The 6,346-nt window shown below is 42.0% G+C and overlaps 1 long non-coding RNA gene across 1 annotated transcript; it reads right to left on the bottom strand.

The window, feature by feature from the left end:
* Positions 1-2,315: 2,315 nt before the first annotated feature.
* On the bottom strand, positions 2,316-4,754 carry LOC123730787 (uncharacterized). Its single transcript, XR_006762219.1, has 2 exons — positions 3,703-4,754; positions 2,316-3,344 (listed from the first exon to the last, which is right to left on the bottom strand). It is a non-coding gene; the product is annotated as an uncharacterized lncRNA (long non-coding RNA).
* Between the last annotated feature and the right edge of the window lie 1,592 nt (positions 4,755-6,346).

A 6,346-nucleotide genomic window follows, 5' to 3' on the forward strand; every position in this document is an offset into this window, starting at 1 on the left:
TCACTGACCTTAGACACCCAGTAGAATGATCACTGACCTTAGACACCCAGTAGCAGCAGAATGATCACTGACCGGCTGATGTCTGGGCTGGGGACTGATGCTAGTCATGTTGTGTTGGTGTCTCTAAACTGGACAGGGGACAGTGAATGATGTCTATAGACTGGACAGGGGACAGTGAATGATGTTAGCTCTAGACTGGACAGGGGACAGTGAATGATGTTAGCTCTAGACTGGACAGGGGACAGTGAATGATGTTAGCTCTAGACTGGACAGGGGACAGTGAATGATGTTAGCTCTAGACTGGACAGGGGACAGTGAATGATATCTATAGACTGGACAGGGGACAGTGAATGATATCTATAGACTGGACAGGGGACAGTGAATGATGTTAGCTCTAGACTGGACAGGGGACAGTGAATGATATCTATAGACTGGACAGGGGACAGTGAATGATATCTATAGACTGGACAGGGGGCAGTGAATGATATCTATAGACTGGACAGGGGACAGTGAATGATGTTAGCTCTAGACTGGACAGGGGGCAGTGAATGATGTTAGCTCTAGACTGGACAGGGGACAGTGAATGATGTCTATAGACTGGACAGGGGACAGTGAATGATGTTAGCTCTAGACTGGACAGGGGACAGTGAATGATGTTAGCTCTAGACTGGACAGGGGGCAGTGAATGATGTTAGCTCTAGACTGGACAGGGGACAGTGAATGATATCTATAGACGGGACAGTGAATGATGTTAGCTCTAGACTGGACAGGGGACAGTGAATGATGACTATAGACTGGACAGGGGACAGTGAAGAATGATAGCTCTAGACTGGACAGGGGACAGTGAATGATATCTATAGACTGGACAGGGGACAGTGAATGATATCTATAGACTGGACAGGGGACAGTGAATGATAGCTCTAGACTGGACAGGGGACAGTGAATGATATCTATAGACTGGACAGGGGACAGTGAATGATGTTAGCTCTAGACTGGACAGGGGACAGTGAATGATGTATTAGTCTCTAGACTGTGGACAGGGGACAGTGAATGTCATAGGCATGTCTGTATGTCTCTAGACTGTGGACAGGGGACAGTGAATGTCACTAGGCATGTCATGTAATGTCACTAGCCTGTGGACAGGGGACAGTGAATTTCACTAGCCACTAGACTGTGGACAGGGGACAGTGAATGTCACTAGGCATGTCATGTAATGTCACTAGCCTGTGGACAGGGGACAGTGAATGTCACTAGGCATGTCATGTAATGTCACTAGCCTGTGGACAGGGGACAGTGAATGTCACTAGGCATGTCATGTAATGTCACTAGACTGTGGACAGGGGACAGTGAATGTCACTAGGCATGTCATGTAATGTCACTAGCCTGTGGACAGGGGACAGTGAATGTCACTAGGCATGTCATGTAATGTCACTAGCCTGTGGACAGAGAGTAGTACATGATGTGTTTGCTTCTCTTGGATTTACTTCATTCTGGGTTTTTTGTGCTGTGAGTTTGACATCTGCTCTTACAGTAGCTGTGTTACATGTGGCAGATGGGTGTTTGTAATGTTGGTTTTAAATATACTTAAGTATCAAAATAATTTCAAATTCCTTATATTAAGCAAACAGCACACTCAACACTCAGACATCATTTACAAACGAAGCATTTGTGTTTAGTGAGTCCGCCAGATCAGATGAAGTAGGGATGAACAGGGATTTTTTTCTCTTGCGTGAATTGTGCCAGTTTACTGTCCTGCTAATTATAAAAAATGTAACTAGTACTTTTGGTTGTAAGGGAAATGTATGGGGTAAAAAGTACATTATTTTCTTTAGGAATGTAGTGAAGTAAAAGTAGTCAAAAATAGAAATAGTAAAGTGAAGTACAGATACTCCAAATAAACAATTGAAGTAAAAATAATTTAAAGTACTACTTAAGTACTTTACACCACTGCTGGCACTGCCAGTGGGTCACTGTGTAATAGCAGTAGGATGTTTATTTGTGTATAGAGCAGATATTTCCTTCTCTGATAATTCAGAACCTGGTGGGATAGAGAGATAAAGAGCAAAAGATTGAGAGAGATTGGTAGATGAGGATCTGGACAGGAAGCCTGCGGTAGATTGGTGCTCTGATCTCAGGCGCTGTAAGATTTTATCTGTCCATGGTGCAGGCACTACTGTCACCTGGTAGGCCAGTCTGTTATGCTGCTGGAGTGTGTGGATGTTACCTGGTAAAGTGCAGTGTGTGTGTGTGTGTGTGTGTGTGTGTGTGTGTGTGTCCTGCTCCCCTAACCTTCCCAACACACACTCTATACCAACTGATTGATTTCATTTATTTGATCATTTAAAAATACATGTACAACTGCAGAGATCTGTATTGAGTAGAATATAACTTATAGAATATAAATCTAAATGCTAATATAATATCCCTGCCTGTATCATGAAAGAAAAACATAGGAATAACAACATAACAGTATAAACCAGACAGGATGAGAGTATTTTCCTTAAATCACGGACCGTTGAAATGACTCTGGGGACTCCCGGGTGGTGCAGCGGTCTAAGGCACTGCATCTCAGTGCTAGAGGCGTCACTACAGACCCTGGTTAGATTCCATGCTGTATCACAACCGGCCGTGATTGGGAGTCCCATAGGGCGGTGCACAATTGGTCCAGCATCGTCCTGGTTTGGCTGGGGTAGGCCGTCATTGTAGATAAGAATTGGTTCTTAACTGACGTGCCTAGTTAAATACAACAAACTCTAGTCTCCATGTTCACATCCCTAGTTTCAATGTGAACAATCATAATAGAATCAGGTCAGGACCCAAGATCTTATAAAACACTGTCCTCCTCCTCTCCCCCTGTCCCCTTTTATCCTCCTTTCTACCTCTTGCTCTCCACTCATCTACTGGAGCAGGGTTTCCCAAACCCGGTCCTGGGGCCCCCCCTGGGTGCACGTTTTGATGTTTGCATTAGCACTACACAGCTGATTCATATAACCAACTCATCAACAAGCTTTGATTATTTGAATCAGCTGTGTAGTGCTGGGACAACAAAAAAAGTTCACTCAGGGGGTCCCCAGAATATAGAATAGAACATAATAATCTACTGAGGTATTGATCAAATCTAATGGATGGACCATCAGAGTGTAGTCAGTTGAAGTCCGATGGGATCTGTAACGTCGTTCTGTGTGTAAAGCACAGCTGTGACGTCACTATCTGACAGGGTAACTTTAAGCTGTGTGTGTAACTTACAGCGCCGCCCCATGGTTCCCGTCACCGTCGCATCAGGAACATTCCGCTTGATGGCAGATGCTAGGTCCTGATAGCGAGACTCGTACCCTCATCCACTACTGCAGACCACAACACAAACACATCGTCACACACACAGACTGCACATGGCATGTCATATCTATAACTTTACACTGGACAATAGAAATGGAGAGGGTAGTTAAAATGTTGGTAAAAGTTAGACTGATGATGTAAATAATGAGTTTCTCTAATTGGAAAATCATGTCAAGTTTTGTTTTTGTCTGCAAACTCTCTTTAAATCAATAACCTGAGGCAATAGGAAGTCTATTAGTTCCACACCAACACATTCAGACAGTTTGTACACTGTCTCACTGCTGTTTTCTTTGGTATAACAGATCTCCTAATAACACTTTAGAGTAGACATTAACAGATGTAGTAAAATAATAAACAATAACTTACCAATATTCTATGTGGACTTCCACAGACATGATTCTTCTCTCGTGTGTGTGTGTGTGTGTGTGTGTGTGAGAGAGAGAAATGCGAAAGAAACTCGTGAGCAGGTGGGCACTGTTACAGATAAGCTGAGTGACTGTCCCTCTATCTATCTGTTCACCTGTTACCTGAAAGGGCATGGTTAGATGGGGCCAGAGAGATAGAGGGGTAGAAAGGGTCAGATTCTAGAATATTCTCCAATATGCTGGAGGATATCACAGAACAGATGTATTACAGTTTAAAGTGCATTTGACAGAGGCTAATAGAGTGGATAGAATGAATAATAAATCAGCTCTAAGTTCCATGGAATACAGTGGTGGTAAAATGTAGTAAAACTCCAGATGGCAGAGTGGTAATTCCCTCTCCCACATCACAGATTAAATTCCCCTCTTGGCTGAAGTGTGATAAACTGTCATTTTTATACAGCCATATAAAAACTAAAATGAAAGATTTTGTACCTCTACAATAATATAACACACAGAGGAATAACATTTTGGGGGATAGAATCCAGTCTCGGCCTACACACAAAATCAGATAAGATCAAATAAAATCCCTTGACCGCTATGAAGGCCAAGGCAGTATATCTATTGCATCATCACACCCGGTAAGAAAGAAAGTGAAAGAGGCAAAGTGAAGATGGGAAAGATTGCCTGGCACAACTTCCAACAACACCCCAACAACACCAGTAAATGTCCAACAGCACCCTCCCAACACACAAACTCAATACTAATTGAGTCATAGAATTTATTTGATCATTTAAAAATACACGTACAGCCTATACAACTGCAGAGATCTACATTGAGTACAATATAATTTATAGAATGTAAAACTAAACGCTAGTCAGTCTATAATATCTGTGTCTGTATAACGAAAGAAAAACAGACAAGGAAAACACAAGACATGACAGTATAAATCAGAGACACAGGATGAGAGTATTTCCCTCAGATCACAGAGTTGAAATGACTGTAGACTTCATCATGTTCACATCCCTAGTTTCATTGTAAACAATCATTAATACAATCAGATCAGGACCCAGGATCTTAAAAAACACTCTCCCTCTCTCTCAATATCCACTCATCTATTGGAGAACACACTTATTATCCTTCTTCTTCACTTTCTCGACCTTTCCTCCGCGGCTCACCTCCTTCACCATCGCCACCATCTGGTCAGACAGTAGAGCACATGTTACAGAGGGAGCATGTAGGAGATGAATCAAATAAAGGTATATTTGTCATATCATATGCACAGGATACACGGGGTGTATACTATACAGTACAAGGAAATGATTAAGGAAATAGTATGACTTGGCTGGGATTGGATCCCATGCCTTATCCATGCTCCCTGATTTAACACTTCTGAACTACTGTTCAGGTTCAGATAATGTGGCTTTACCTCAGACAATACATGAAGATACATAATGAGTATGGTGCCACCTGGTGGTTAGAACAGGAATAACACCCACCTCCTTGGTGTCTGGGAATCCTCCTGCCTCCAGTTTAGAGTAGGCCAGTTTACCATTCACTGTTACCTCGAAACTGGCTGTGGGACAAACAATGAACAGTTAGAATAGAACATAATAATCTACTGAGGTATTGATCAAATCTAATGGATGGACCATCAGAGTGTAGTCAGTTGAAGTCCGATGGGATCTGTAACGTCGTTCTGTGTGTAAAGCACAGCTGTGACGTCACTATCTGACAGGGTAACTTTAAGCTGTGTGTGTAACTTACAGCGCCGCCCCATGGTTCCCGTCACCGTCGCATCAGGAACATTCCGCTTGATGGCAGATGCTAGGTCCTGATAGCGAGACTCGTACCCTCATCCACTACTGCAGACCACAACACAAACACATCGTCACACACACAGACTGCACATGGCATGTCATATCTATAACTTTACACTGGACAATAGAAATGGAGAAGGTAGTTAAAATGTTGGTAAAAGTTAGACTGATGATGTAAATAATGAGTTTCTCTAATTGGAAAATCATGTCAAGTTTTGTTTTTGTCTGCAAACTCTCTTTAAATCAATAACCTGAGGCAATAGGAAGTCTATTAGTTCCACACCAACACATTCAGACAGTTTGTACACTGTCTCACTGCTGTTTTCTTTGGTATAACAGATCTCCTAATAACACTTTAGAGTAGACATTAACAGATGTAGTAAAATAATAAACAATAACTTACCAATATTCTATGTGGACTTCCACAGACATGATTCTTCTCTCTTGGTAGTTTCTCCTCTCTGGGATGTGTTTGTGTGAGAGCAATGGGAAAGAGAGAGAAGTGAGAGCAGGTGAGCACTGTTACGAACAAGGTGAGTAAACTGCAGATTCACTGGCCCCCATATAACCACGCCCTTCCAGGAAACAAGTAGACTGGTTTATCAAGCCTAGACAGGAAGTGGTTAAAAAAATATTCTGCTATTCGACCAACAGACTTTCAATATACTGAACTCTGCTCTTTCTATTGGCCGAAGATCAAAAAGCATTTTGTCTATTTTCACAGAAATTTGCAAACTACAAATTCATAAGACATAAAAACAACAAACATATAGAAGTCTACTATCACTAATAACTACTACTGCTAACTTATTAAAGTTATTGAAGTTC

This window comes from Salmo salar, chromosome ssa26 (genome assembly GCF_905237065.1).
Source record: "Salmo salar chromosome ssa26, Ssal_v3.1, whole genome shotgun sequence".
Classification (NCBI taxonomy): domain Eukaryota; kingdom Metazoa; phylum Chordata; class Actinopteri; order Salmoniformes; family Salmonidae; genus Salmo; species Salmo salar.